The following is a 15939-nucleotide window of genomic DNA, read 5'->3' as shown; positions in this document are numbered from 1 at the left end:
ACAGAGAGGGGTGGGGCGTGGCAGGCATGGTTCCGAAGGACAGGCAGCTCCATGTCACTCCTTCCCTCAGCCCCCTGGAGACACACCACAGAACATACTATAGCTTGAGTCTCTAGCCCCTTTTCCATAGATCATTTCCCCACCCCCTCCCCCGCACAAAACTGAACCCATCCCCTTTGACATGCTGTCCTGGGGGGAGTGGCCAGCAGGGAAAGGCGATGTGATGTCCGGAAGCCAGAGATCATTTTTGCCATTTTGGGGGGAAGAGAAGGAGTTAGAATTCAAAAGGCCAAGTTAACGTTAACTTCTCTCACCCACCTTCCCTGCGGTCTCCTACATGAAGCAAACCCAGCCAGAGACTAGGCTACACTATGAGAATAGACCTACCATTTGGTAGGGTTGATTCCTCTATACCTACCAATGCCCTAGGATCCGTGCAATTCTCAGAATACCCATGGGCACTCACATAGAGAATGAAGGCTTTGGGAGCTGGATTCAGGGTCGTCCCTTCTGGTGGCTGCAACCTACTCCCACCCCCAGGCAGGTTGCAGTAGAAGAGGAGTTAACCGCAGGATTAGCTCCCACAGGAGAGGAGGCTGCAGGCAAAGGCTTTTCCTTTCTCTAAAACGCAGGGGCTTCTGCAGTGACTGAAGGAAAGGAGGGCATGTAGTAAAAACAATTATCTCCTCTCTGGCCACTGATTTGGGCCCTAATTTTGCTGTCTCATGGGGGACAATACTGTCATGACTCCATGTGCTGCAGACAATAGGCATAGTTACTACACATCCACAGTGGGAGAAGAGCCACTGGAACCCAGCTCCTTCATAGTTGGCATAAATACAGTAAATTCACTCAGGAGAGCTTGAGAAAGTGGACACTATGAGACCTGGCTATGGTTGGACTTGACTTGGTTTCTTTCTTCAGGTTACACTCAGTATTCATACTGGGTCTAGCAACCGTGACTCTGTATCTGCCCTATAAGAAATACACAGTATTTTTTTTAAAGCTGGACTTCAGCAGACTTTATTGCCATCTACTTTGGATGCCACCAGATCAACACTGGGGGGGCATTTTCACCATGTTTGTGCCTGCCTTCAGCCCCAAAGTGCCTCTTCTGCTCCGTCTTACCCAGCTGCTTAGCACTGCAAATGCAGTGAGGAAAAGCTGGCTTGCATTTTACAGTGTTCATTTGATGAGCTCAGACTGAGAACCCTAAATGTAATGCTGCCTAAATAACCAATGGCAAAGCACCCCTCTGCAATGCTGGAGGGAGATGTAAACAAAGCAGCATTTCACAGTGGAGTCAACGCCCGCTTGCAGAGGTTCACATCTTTTAAAAGCGAGGTGGCACACACAGCATAGATCAGGGACAACATTCCATGATTAGTGACGCTGGTCTGGATCCAGAGTGATTGTGCTGAAGCCCGTGGAGTCGCTCTGGCTCAACATCAAGACAAGAGGAGAATCTGATATCAGATTCTTTGGGGCATCCCTTAACTAAACTAACTAACACACACACTCTCTCTCTCTCCTACTCCACCCCTACCTTCCCTCCAAAGCTTTTAGAATGTCCTGGCTTCAGAATGTTTTGAGCCTCTTTCTCTAATTCAAATTGTCATAAACAGACAGTTAAGGGTTAATGCCTCTTTTACCTGTAAAGGGTTAAAAAGTTCACCTAGTCTAGCTGACACCTGACCAGAGGAACCAGAGGGGGAACAAGATGTTTCAAAAGGAAGGAGGGAAGTTTTCCTTTGTTGAGAGTTTTCAGTTTCAGCCGGAGTGAAAAAGATCAAGGAACCAGCCTCTTATCAAAGTAGTAAGTTTTAGAAAGGGATAAATAGGTTTATGTTTATTTTCTTTGTAACTTGTCTTGATACCATTAAAGGAATTATCAAATTTGGGTATTTTTTTGTGTGTAACTAAATTTGTGCCCAGGGGAACTTCCTCTGTGTTTTGAATCTGTTGTCTGTGAGAGTAGCTGGTATGCTAATCTCTCCCAGAGGGTTTTCTTTTACCTTTCTTTTCTTTAATTAAAAGCCTTTTTCTTAATACCTGATTGATTTTTCCTTGTTTTTAGATCCAAGGGGGTTGGATCTGGATCCACCAGGAGTTGGTGGGAGAAAGGAGGGGGGGATGGTTAATTTCGCCTTGTTTTAAGATCCAAGGGGTTTGGATCTGTGTTCACCAGGAAATTGGTGAAGTCTCTCAAGCCTACCCTGGCAGGGGAAGGTTTTGGGGGGAAAGGGGGAGTTCCAGACGGAGGGATCTGGATAGTGACAGCGATACCAGATCTAAGCTGGTAATTAAGCTTAGAAGTGTCCATGCAGGTCCCCACATCTGTACCCTAAAGTTCAGAGTGGGGAAGGAACCTTGACACAAATGCTAAACCCAGATTGTGGCTTTGGGATTCTGTGGGGAGCAGGTACAACTCAGGCAGAATCTCTGGTGGGAGTGCACAATGGCAGCTCCGCCACCCTTTGAAAGGGTACAGAGCACATCTCCCCATACATGGTTAGGGAATGGTTATGGAGCCTTTCCCTCTCCATGCTTCCCCAACCTGCTGGCACTAGCCTGACCCAATTCCTTTACTCCCTGTGGAGATTTTGGCTGGCTCCTGTGCAGGAGCACAAGGCAGTTCCGTGTGCTCTCTCCACTCAGGGCCATCCATGGTCTGAGCCAACCTGTAAAACTTGGGTTTGTTCACATGTTTATTGTTTCTCTTTGACCCCAGATCAAATGTGTGCTCAGTTTACAAGGAAACAGACTTTTTTTTTTTTTGGCCCACTAACTTCCAGCCCTGAAAATTCAACCCAGGCTGGGAAAGCCAAGCTGGCTTCTTCTCGACTCATGCATCCATCACCACTGATAAATATTCTTCATTCAGAATTTATCTAACAATTCTGCTGAAGATGTGTGACCAGACTAGACTCCAGCTTGCTCTCCATTAGCTGTATTGACTCTCGTTGGCAATAGGGATCAAACTTATTGTCGCTGGTAAAATAAGCCGATAATAAGCATGAGACACACAGCAAGCAAATCTTTTGGGTCAGAAGATGACATTTTTGCAGGGTTTTTTTGACCATAACAGCACTTTAAAGGTCAGACAAATTGTTCAGCAAAATCACTTTTTTTAAAAGCCCTGACTTACCTGGCTTCTTCCATTCTTGAACTGAGGTTTTTGTTAATTATTCAGGGAGAGAAGTGGACATCTGTTGGCTAGTTAATCAATTATATATATAAAAAAAACATTGACAGAAAGAAACTTTTGGAAATGTCAACATAAATTTAGGGAAAATAAAAATGTCCAGTATAGCGGGAACTAACTGGCACCCTCATTAACATGGTTTGACAGTGTGATCAAAGACTGAATTAGCTTGGAGATCTGAACTACACCATCATGTTCCTGTTCCAGGGTGAGGATAGTATGGGCAAAGCTTGCCCTACTGCCACCTGGGTAGTTGCTGTCTTAGGGATAAACAAAGCCACGTCAGTTCTTCATATTGCCAATTGGGAATTTTTGACAAAACAATAAATTAACTTCTTTTTTTATTTTTTTTAAAGGAGCAATGCTTCTTCCAGGAGCTATATGTGACCTTGAAAGCATGCACAATAATTATATGAGGATGAGAAAAGAGTGAGTGGGCTCTTCCCTATTAAATCTATTTTTCAAGGTTAATACAACTGCTGGAAAGCTCAGAACTCAAAGACTGCAGAATTTTTCTGTATGTATTGGAAATCAGCTTTGCTCTGGCAAAGTCAAATGATAAGTGCCGAGCAGACATCACCTTCACGTTTTGTCCTTGTGAAATCAAGGGGTAAATTTAAAAAAAAAATAGTCTTTGAGAATCCGCCTAGTTGCATGGAGAAAACCTGATTAGCACTTTGATGTAAAAACACAGCCAGGAACCATGTACCAGCACTATCATTCTGCTAGCTGAGCTCTTCTTTTATATTTTAGGGCCTGATCCCGTGCAGTGGTCAAAACCCTCACCTCTCACTGCGGTCTGTGGGGGTTGAGGGGCTAGAAGGAGAAGGAAGACACATAGGAGACAGGGAATGGCTGAAATCTCAAAAGGTTAAGACAAGTTTAGGCTAAACGTCCAGACTTTTTTGTGTCGCAAGCTGAGTCTTTTGAGGCTTATCCATCACAATAGTTTGGGGAACATAAGAGGTCAGAGATTAGGCCCCTACAATGAGGGGTAGGGCTATTTTGCTGACTCATGCTGGTTTATGTAAGAAGCCAGATCAGGTGGGTCTTATTTGCTCCATTTCAGGGTATAAAGGGTTTGTATGAGAGGGAGCGGGCATGAAAAACCCCCAGGACCAAACCCAGTTCAGGATTAAGCACAGGCTGCAATTTGTTATTTAAGATAATACCTCAGGAAGTGGGTAATTTTGGACAGTAAGGCTAATGTAATAATCATTGCATCCTAAGGAAGTTAGGCACCCAACTCCTATGGAATTTGAATGAGAATTAGGCACCTAACCCCCTTAAGTTCCTTTGGCAATCCCAGCTTTGCTGGGTTCTGTGTGCACACTGGGTTGACGGGGCAGGTTCGGGACCCTGCCTCTTCACAGGAAAGAAAAAAGCTCTCTTCATTTTTGTGCTGCAGCTCTAGTTTAGTAGCAGATTTGGCAACATCCCAAACTTCACTGAGCTCAGTCCTAGACCTATTATTAGTTACGTTCTGTTACAGCGCACCATTTTTAATTGCTGTTTTCTGAGCCAGAGGGAGCCTTGTCTAAATATATCTCAAGCGCTAGCACTGATATTTAGCATAGCTACCGTAATTAAGCATTCGGCCATCGCCAACAAATAAACTTCTCACTTGAGCAAACAGGTGCTCTCAAAACCAGCTGAACGTTTGACTACCTTCCATTTTCTATTATTTTAATATCATTAGGCAGCCTTGGCTTCCTCTCTTGCTTGGTGGCGTGTTTATCTGAACTGCCAACAAAATTACCACTTTTCCATCACAGCTCTTTTCCAATTATGAATGCAGATGCTGACAGCTTGAACAAAGATGCTCAGCTGTGCTAGGAGAGTTTTTCCTCCTTTAGGAGCACTGAAGCACTGCTGGTTTAAAACCACCAATTTCAGTTTATAACAACAATACTTCCTAGAAAATTATTTGTTTGTTTTTTACTCAAGGTTTGGCTTCGGTTTGATGACTAACACACACAAAATCTCTCACCTCTTACAGTTCAGCCGACAGATTCCAGAGCAAACTGGTGAATGCAAATCTTTCAGTTGAACCATTTCCTACACATTTCTGACCTGATCCAGATCTCAAGCTGTACTGTAGAAAGGAGTGAATGCTACTCAGCATGAGTAAAGCTGGCAGAATTGGGTCCCCTCAAAGCTGGGGCGGTCCAATTGAGATAATTGAGTGTGGCTGGTACTCAGCATCAGGCGCTTGGTATTTCTTAGAATACTTGTGGGATTTTTTGTTAGCACAGGCGGGACAATTTAGGAGGGAAAGTCTCTGGGTAAGATCCTGGGCTGGTGTAAAACAGTTTAGCTTCGTTGAAGCCAATGGAGGAATGCTGATTTACCCCACGGGAATACCTGGCCCTCTGTTTTTTAAACAGAGTGCATTTTTCTGTTTTGTCCCTCCAGAAATATGATCTACTCCAACGCATAATTGCATAGCAATGAGACTGAAAGGTGGATCTGACCTACTTCAGTGGGAGTTGACAGTGCTCAGCAGCTCTGAGGAAGTGCTCAGCACCTCACAGGACTGGGCCCCAAGTGCCTATCCATAGCTCTTAAATATTGGCATCTCTGCCACCAGGGACTGAAAAATGTGTAGCTGGGAGTAAGGGCTGAAATGTCCCAGGTGCCTGGGAGAGTTAATGGGATATTCAGCAGGGGTATGTGCATCTACCTCCCTTTAGGGTCCTTTCCAAATCGTTTTGGCTGTTTGTGTGATGCCAACAGACCCTGGTCGTTGGCAGGTGGGATTGAACCTGGGACCTCTGGAGCTTAGTGCATGAGCCTCTACTGCATGAGCTAAAAGCCATATGCCTGTTAGCTAAGGCTGTAAAGCAGACTCCTTAAGCTTTATTTCACCCCCCCGCCCACACCATGACACACATACCCCTTGGTGCCAATACATGGGACAGAACACCACACCTGGGGAGGGGGTTACATTTGCACCAAAGATCAGGGGGATAATCCTAGTGCAGTAATTTATATTTAAAACTAAGCCAGAGACACTGAATCACAGCTGCAGTTTCTGAATGAGGACACCATCCCTCAGAGATGATCACCAGCAGCGCAGGAAACACCAGGTCTGATGAGAGAAGCAAAGGTGAAATACTTGTTCTCTTTCCTTAGAGCTGCTTTCTTGCTTTGCTCATGTGAAATAGGATCTGAGCAAATACAAAATAAATACACACCCCATAATATTTATCAGGTATCAGAACTTCCTAAAAATCACCTTTGTAGTGAGACCCAAGGGCCACGGTCTGTCACCTTTCCTCCCAATGAGTGGTACCTGTCTCGGTATGTAGAGCCATTGATTTCAGTGGGACTGCTCATGAACTAAGGTACAAAATGGGGGGGCAGATTCTGACCCCAAATGTTCAGACAGTGTAAAAACATACTCTTAAATTTTCAGATCACACACAGGGATTTAGCCATGTTCATTCCTATTGACATGGGCAAGTTGCACAATTACATCACTAAGCACCATTTAAAAATGTGGGGATTAGATTTGTAGGTCACTCAGTAACCCAAAGTCTCCTGTGTTATTTTAATGATTCCAAATGACCATCTAATGTTACAATCTCAGTAGTTAAAGGGTATAAAGAGGATTTTTTCCCAAGTGCACATTAAAACAATGCATCCTTTTTTATCCAATCTAGTAAAATCCGAGCAAATCCTGTTGCAGTCCTTACTCAATCAAGATACACATTGAAGTCAATGGGAATTCTGACTAAGTATGATCTGCGTGATTTGCTCCAAAGAGAAAGTTTGCCACTACTCACAGCCATATTTTCTCTATAGAGTTTTAGGACCATACACCCTGCAATGTATAACTGCTTGCCACTGCTTTACTGAAAGCTCCTGTCTCCTATTACTGCAGAATCCAGTTACAAGAATAAAAAATAATGTGCATTCCAAAAAGCAATGCATGAAATTGAAATGGTACACCAAACTAGCCAGAGTTTAACCTGCTGATCCTAGCCCAACTTGCAGGAGATGAACAAGGCCAATGACAAGAAGTGGTCTGAACTCTGTAACTGTTGCTACCTGACCCAAAGCCTTCCATCTGCAGTCAAATCGGCTGAGATCCCGGGGAGGTGGCAGTTCTAGGAGAAAGCTGCAAAGACAAAGACCAAAAGAAAAACCAAGCAACAGATTCCTGGGTCTGATCATCTCAGGTGTTCCGTGAAAGCCTTATGTCCATAACCGTCTCTCTCCTTCCACTTCTTCCCTCTTGGTTTCTTCCACTTGGCTTGCGCTGTGCTGTAAAGATGTGCCCCTCTGGCTGCAACACAAGACACGAGGGTTCAGAAAAGCTCCCATGTCCTGTGTTGTAGCCCGAGGTCTCACAATATGTCAGAGGAAAAAGCCTCCAGTGTGCAGGCTCCTTTTCTAAGCAGGGCTGTTCTCTTGCACTTTTGAATTCAACCTTTATGCCAATCTGGGAAAGAAAAAGCAGAAATAGAAGTCAGGTGTTTGTGCCGGGCATGCAGATAACACTGTGTACTATTGCCATTGTCAACATCACTAATGGAAAAAGGACTCCAGCGGCTGGCAAACTGGAGTTGAAGGGTCAAGTTCAGGCCTGTAGGAAGAAAGTGACATTTCACTGACCTCAATGGAGGTGCACCTGCTCACAGCACGTCTGCATATGTCCCATGGCCTTTGTCACCACTGGGATCTCCTGGATTGAAAACACTGAATGTTCTTCTTAGGTAAGTTCTTTGAGTGACACATACAGCTAAGCAAATACTTAGTAACTAACAATTGATCAATATGGTTTGCCTTTTTTCTGTTTGCAAGTTGCCCCACGTTGATCACAACGTTCTCCAATTTGTTATCAAGAAAGACTTTTGAATTTCTTCAGTGGATAATTCCAGGTCTGCAGATCATTGTGAACAGTCCGTTGGGAATATTTGCAAACTGTGCTGCGCTTAAGTAAAATAAGCCCTGTTGTGTTATTCTGGTTTCCTGATTAGAGGAGTTAACTAACAAACACAGTGAATATCCAGTTCAAAAATTCATTTTAGGCCAATGTTCAAACATTTTAAATGTGCATTTTTTAGAGTATTTTTTGCTAATAAAGCTCCAGTTCAAATATTCATAGAAAGCAAGCACCAAAAATGCTTATAAGCAGTTGAATTGAAATTCTCTTTTAAATTCAACTGAATATTCACAGGGCATTTTGTTTTTCACTGCTCTCTCAACTCAAGTAATAAATTATTCTTAACTAAAGTTTTCAGAGATGTTGCTGAATTTCTCATGAGCGTGGTATTTACTTGCATGCATTTCTTTGTCTGTGGGGCTACAATTCATTCCCTAGTGCAGTGATTTGAGAGGCAGTGCATGAAAAATTTTAGAAATGCCCATTCAGTACAGTACACTGCTGTGCATTACAATAAAGATCAGCAATTAGGGAGCCAGGTATAAAAGACAAAAATTTTTGCTCTCGCTGTTCAACCGATCTATGGCAGATTTGTTGTTTTTTTTCGTCCCTGAATCCCTACATATCACTTCTTTGCCATCTCATCTTGGTTAGGCACTTTTGCTTCTCCTAACAAACATTGTGGGGGCTGAGGAATGAAGTGATCTTAGCTGCTCTGTCTATGAAGGTGACCCACTGAAATGCCTACTTGGGCACTGTGATAAGTCAGTGCTTACATTAACAGAGTTTTGAAGATTATATAAGTCATTTGCTCCAGAACGTTAGTACAAACTTCAGGCATTATTCCGTTCAATGGATTCTTTCAGTTTGCTATCTACTTTAAATAGAACTCCAAGCTATCAGCTTTGTTCATGTACAGCTTTATCTCTCATGGAATAAAATGGAGTTCAGCCAGCCATAGCCCAGATTAGGCAAAGGACAAAGCTTTGAATTCAAATATCTTGCAAAATATGAACACCTCAAAAAGGAAAGCAGGCGGTAACTTTTGGTAAGAATGTGGCTCTCAGGTTGTCTAATGATCAATGCAATACAACAATAGCTTTTAACTGTTAACCTACAACGCATAGATCCCCAAACTGTGTTTTATATTCTGCAGTTTTTGCAATGAGAAGCGATTTATCTGGAGATTAGTCATTTCTAAATCCGTCTCCTGGATCTCAGCAGGCATAATAAAACTAGAAAATATCAGTTTCATAATCACTTTTTAAAAAAATTCTCCAGCCTGCATCTGTCTTACCAATTCCCTAAACTGTTCCCATATAAGCACTAGAGGAGAATCAAAATGTAGAATACTAGAAACTTGGGTCCCAGAGTTAATCCCTTTGTATAAAAAAAATGATGTTCAGATAAAGTTAAGAGTTTCGCCTCAGCCCATTAGAGCAAGGAAATTCAAGGTTAAAGCTGAAATTGCATCCTTAAAGATCTGATGCCTCATGGAAAACTCTGAAAAACCTTCATTCACTTAAGAGACAGTTTCGCTTAATTAGTCTGTACTTCCTTATCTCCTGATTTTCATTCCACAGGGCATTGCCATAGAAAGTTATTCTGGGTTCACCCACTTCGGAGGCCCATCTGAAGGCCTTGGTGAGCACGCAGTTGACTGCTCTGGATGCGATTGCGATCACTGTGGGGTGATGGTGGAAGAGATGGGGGTGAACTGGTTCAACTGACAATCAGAACCTCAACACATCTTTATCTACTCCTCAAGCTGAACATAAACTTTTGTGGGTAAAAAAGTGGGGGGTTTTACCCACAAAAGCTTATGCCCAAATAAATCGGTTAGTCATTAAGGTGCCATGTGACATCTTGTTATTTTTGTGGATACAAACTAACCTGGCTACCCCTCTGATACTCTTCAAACTGAGTTGCTTCACCTTGCAGCTGAGGGAACTGGGCTTATTTAGTTTGCAGAAGAGAGTGGGGGGGATTTGATAGCAGCCTTCAACTACCTGAATGGGGGTTCCAAAGAGGATGGCTCTAGACTGTTCTCAGTGGTAGAAGATGACAGAACAAGGAGTAATGGTCTCAAGTTGCTGTGGGGGAGGTTTAGGTTGGATATTAGGAAACACTATTTCACTAGGAGGGTGGTGAAGCACTGGAATGGGTTACCTAGGGAGGTGGTGGAATCTCCATCCTTAGAGGTTTTTAAGGCCTGGCTTGACAAAGCCCTGGCTTTGAGCAGGGGGTTGGACTAGATGACCTCCTGAGGTCTCTTCCACCCCTAATCTTCTATGAGTCTATGATTTTACACCACCAACATGGACAACATTTTTTTTTCAGGGAAATGAGGAACCTGTTACCTTAATCCTGCCCTTCAGTAAGGGATGTCTTATTCAGGGTGCCACCTAGCCATATGGCAGCTGGATTTACCCACCATGGCCACAGGTTTTAAGGCTGTCAGAGAACCTGGATAGTCATCTTTCACCCTGTGACTATAAATCTTGATTTTTGATGGATACTGAGCAAAAGCGTTTGCCAATCCATTTTTTGAATGGTGTCACACTTTCCCGACCCCACAGAGAACCTGCCAAGTAGGGAAAGGATTGTGATGGGAGTGGTTTGGCGACTGCTCTTCAATGGCTGTGGTATCTGAAATAGAAGATAATAATGAGTGTGTCTTCCTGAGTCAATCAGTCATGATGTTATTAGCAGAGGGTTGTGACTCCTAGTGCAGTAATAAGCAGCAGGAACAGATGAACTTTCCTGAGATCACTTGGAAAATGCACTTTTAATTAGAGCAGGATCAAAACCAGACTATCAAATATAAACCTCTTTTAACTTGGAGGCCTGGAAAAGGTTCAGATTTGAATCTCCATATCCAATCCAAGCGCTACAGTTTTGGTGCTGGGTTGGATGCAAAAAAATCAGAAGGGGTCTATTTTACAGTCCCTGCCTGGCTACAGTCCCTAAAATAGATGATAGGATGCTGGAGCCGTTATTTCTGAACTCTAGTTGTCATTCAGCCTCGATCACAAATCTTATGTCTAGACCTAATCTGGGTCTGGATCTGAATGCTGCGGTCTTGCTCCATCTCTAGTATGAGTGACTTCAACATTTCCTGTAGTTGTTGAAATCAGATGTGTTTCCTGAGCCCTGGTCTTTGATACATTTGTGAAGTTGTGACAACTACCTTTTTGTTCTTGTAGGCAGCTGCCATCCCAGGGCACCCCCTTGTGGCCTGAGGAGTCAGACAGGCAGCCTGCCTCCGTTTCCCGCTGAGTTTCCCCTGAATAATCCAGTCACAGTCAAGGTTTTTGAAACGATATTCCCTCTCCCCTGGAGTCTAGTTTATTCAATATCATTCAGGTTGCACAAAGGTCCTTTTCTGCTCACCCCTCAGGGTTAGGGTTTCACAGTCCTTCTCAGCAGGGCTGTCCTTACCCATGCACAAACTATGCAGCTGCATAGGGCACCAGGAAAGCTGCCCCCGCCCCTGCTCTGCCTCTTCTGCATGGCCGCTGCCCCTGCTCCACCCCAACCCTGCCTCTTCCTGCCCCTGCTCCACCCCAGCCCCACCCCCACTCCACCCCTTCCCCTGAGCAATGTCCCAGGGGACTGCAGCAGAACGTGCCGCCAGTGAGTGCTGGGGGGTGGCTCCCCCTGCCCCCCATATCCCAAGGCTGGGAGCCAGTGGAGCAGAGCGGAGTGGGCTGGGGCCAGGTCACTCCACTTCCTGCTGCCCCGTGAGTGCGAGGTCGGGCCTGCCCTGCACTCACGGGGCAGCAGGAAGTGGAGCGACCCACTGGCTCGTGCTGGGGGGCAGTTTCCCCCTGCCCCTAAAGCCTGCTCCTGCCCCCCCCAAAAGCTTGGGGCCAGATTCACCCCACCCCTGCAGGGGGGCTGCATAGGGCACCAAAATGTCTAGGGACAGCCCCGCTTCTCAGCTTTAAGTCCTGGCCTCCCCACCCCATAGCTCACCTCTCAAGTCTAAGAGTTATACAGCCCTTCCTCGGGCCATGTACTGGTTGGTATCATTCCCTCAGCAGCTTGCTCCAATAGCTCCTCCCTAATTGGGCTTGAAGCCTCCTCTTGAGTCATTCACCCAGTCACCTGAACATGCCCCTAATCCTCCCAGGTGGGTCTAATAACCCCAAACACCTGTCTGCACTGGCTGGGAAAGAGGGGAGCCTTGCCCCTCCTGTGACATACTAGGGCACAATCCAGACCAGTACGGGACTGGCCTGTAACCCTGATGCCTTACAATGCCTTTCTGTAGTAGCTCACCTCAGCCTCTTACAAACAGCTTTGCCACACTCTGAGCTTACCCAGCATGCGAGCCACACTCTGAGTGCCTGTGTGTAACTACAGTCTGCCAGCTACACCCTGGCTTTTACCACCCTTGGTTATATTGCAGGGTGACCACAACACTCCCCCAGTCCTGGATATTTCCCCAGAAATGTATGTACTGTATTGCCCAGCCCTCTCCTGGACAGTACAAATATCTTAAGTCCATTATTCCTTTAAGTGAATAATGGCCATCTTATTACTTCAAAAAGTTCCCCAAACACTTTATCTTAAACACAGTGGATGAGATAAAACAGTAGAACAAGTTTATTAACTACAACAAGAGAGATTTTAATTGACTATACTAAATGAGGCATAAAAGTCAGAAATGGTTACAAAAAAGATAAAATGCTTACTAGTATCTACTTCAGAAACTCTCTCACCACATTCTCCAGCAGATTACTCACCAAACTTTCCTGTCAGAACCAGTCCCCTACAGTCCAACAGACATTTTCTTTTGTTTTCTCAGGTTTAGAGAATGAGGTTGGCAAAGAGAAAGAAAGGGGTGTCTTGGAGGCGTGGTTGTCTCTTCTTTTTCTAGTTCCAGTCCCCCTTTTGAAAGCTTTTCCAGCTAAGACCCAGGAGCTAAAGAGTCTGTGTGAAAGGATACTCCCTGCTGGGTTTTTTTCACCTGTTTGAACTTCCTTTGTTTTCCTTCCTTGCTTGATGACTGTTTACTGATTAAATGCAAATTAAGGTAAGCACATATTTCTTTGTTTAGGACAGACCTGTTTGCCAACTTCTGCTTGAGCAGGGCAGTGCGGTTTGGAATATGTGTTAATAACATCATACAGGGGAATCTTAACTTCACATACAATGTTGCCACATATATTTTATCAGAAAAATACTGACCAGAAAATTATGAGTTTTCAAGGTTACAATAGTGTGTAGGGTGTATTCTGTCACACCTGCCCATTTTATAGGGCTCCTGGTCCCAGTCTCTTAAATGAACAAGGGTCTGTGATGGCCGCCATACTTTCCCTTTCCCAGACACTGATTGCTCCCTGGCACCATCTTCCTCTCTCCCAGTGACCACTTCTGTTATTCCAGACACCTGGAACAGGGTAACTGGCTTCGTACAGTACCTTAAAGGGCCAGTACTCTGTTACAGTTCTCCTAATTAAAGTTTCACATCAGTTCCACACCAGTTCATTGTGTTCTTCAGAGAGGATAGTCTTACTGGGATACGCTAAAAATTCAAACATTTTATAGACAAATAAATGTGAGTATGTGCTACAAGTGTCTAATCATTGATAATTAATTTGGTATTTAAGGTAACACTGTACTCCTTACATATTAGGACATTAATTTAGGTGTATGCAGGTGTATGTATTTGTCAAAACCCATAATCATGTTTCCTGTAGCTATTATTTCAATACAGATGACGCCACGGTACTGAACACAGCACCATCACAGTGGGGGATGGGGAAGCTTTATTTTCAAGAACTAGTCACCATCGACCTGTTTATTATTAGCAAAATAGGTCACTAACCCTGAGAAGTATTGCCATTGTGTGAACACAACTCTCCATAATAGTTAATGAGCACAAAGTGAGAATTCAGCCCTTTGTGAACTTGCGCACTCTCTGGATCTGAAAATTAGATAATCCATATTTGCTGTGAGACTTTTTTTCATCCATGCTCTGCTGCCTTATACCTTGGGACATGCCCTTTATGGTGCACATGCACATCTGCTTTGACAGTCATGCAGCAAACGTATCTTGGGCAACTGCCAGAGCCTAACTAGCATAATTCTTGAGAACAAAGCAGCAAGGCATTTACCTTTAAATGTGAAGATTTGCCAGATATTTTCTGAATTAAGACCACAATTTAAAACAATTTGAAAATCTGTATCTGATTTGGCTTCTAGATCTGTCTTATAGATTTTAAATCAATAGGACTCATTTTGGAACATTCCTGTTCAAGGATTTTGTGCCAGTGCTGTTAAAGCATCATTAATTCATGTTCTTATCTTTTTTATTTCATAAAGTGTAAGGGGTTTTTTTGTGCACTGTCTATCGGTGTGGAAGCTGCAATCCATCTTTTCCTTTTTCGGCTTAGTATTGTCTCTCTTGATCAAAGCTAGATTATAACACAAGAGTGAATTTCATAAATTATTTACAGAAAAGGGAAAAAGTAATGTGGGCTAAAGTCAATAACATGTCATATATCACCCAATTCATGTGGAAGCAGTCAAGATTGTTTGGGATAATCTGCTAAAACGCTACAATAAAAAAGTTGATTTAATTTTTTTTAAATGGCAGATGTCATTAAAAAAATAAAAAAGGTTAATGTAAACATAAAATCTCCAGTCTGGCACTTCTCTTCAGATGTCAATAAAAGATAATGTAACCTGTCAAATTTGCAAGCATGTTTTATCCCCGCATCACATTTTATCTTCGCCACTCAAGCATTACCTCCCAGGAAACAGCCACATCTGCTTGGTTATCCGAAAGTCATTCTGATGAGGAGAGCAGGTTGCAAATTAAAAGCTCTTTTCTCTCTCAAGTTTTCAATCCCTCATTATGTCCAGTTCAGTTCGTTCTTTCTTGAAAGGTTAAAGAGCTGGCAATCACTTCAGTGGCCCTTGTGACTTTAGGGTAAGGCTTTCATCTCATTTTATTTTAAGGAACTGCCCCTCATGTGTCATACTTGATGATGTCTCTTTTTAAACACTAATACTGACTTAAAGGTGGTGGCATAGTATGTTGTGAGGTAGGGTGATCTTGTTCCCACTATCTGGTACAAGCTGTGACATTAAAGGGCTTCTGGTCACCACAAATAGGCTTAATGCAGTGTGAAACTTCACCATGTTGTGCTACCTGGCTAGATACTATAGGCTACCACTGCTTCTTAATGTTGATTTACATTTATCCTTCCCTCCAACTCCTCATTTTCTTGGGCTCCACTACTATTTTCTTCATGCTCTCCAACACATTTTAATTTGTCTTCTCTAAATTCCATCTTACTATATTTTTAAATACCCAGCCTATATATCACAATTTCCCAAACTTTTCATAGATTCATGGATTATAAGGCCAAAAAGAGACCACTGTGATCATGTAGTCCAGTGGTTCCCAAACTTGGTTCATTGGCTTGTTCAGGGTAAGACCCTGGCAGGCCGCAAAATGCTTTGTTTACCTGAGTGTCCGCAGGTACGGCCACTCACAGCTTCCAGTGGCCGCGGTTCGCCATTCCTGGCCAATGGGAGATGTGGGAAGTGGTGGCCTGGCCCACGCTGCTTCCCACAGCTCCCATTGGCCGGGAACAGCAAACCACAGGCACTGGGAGCTGCGAAATGCCGTACCTGCAGACACTCAGGTAAACAAAGTGTTTTGCAGCCTGCAGGGGCCTACCCTGAACAAGCCGTGAACCAAGTTTGGGAACCACTGATGCAGTCTGACCTCCTGCATAACACAGGTGTAGGATGTTCCTCAATTAGTGTCTGTTGGAACTAGTGCACATCTTTTAGAAAAACATCAAATCTTGATTTGAAAATT

The sequence above is a fragment of the Mauremys reevesii genome, linkage group 2, assembly GCF_016161935.1.
Source record: "Mauremys reevesii isolate NIE-2019 linkage group 2, ASM1616193v1, whole genome shotgun sequence".
Taxonomy (NCBI): domain Eukaryota; kingdom Metazoa; phylum Chordata; order Testudines; family Geoemydidae; genus Mauremys; species Mauremys reevesii.
The sequence above is the reverse complement of the archived record's forward strand: the minus strand, read 5'-3'. Positions refer to the sequence as shown.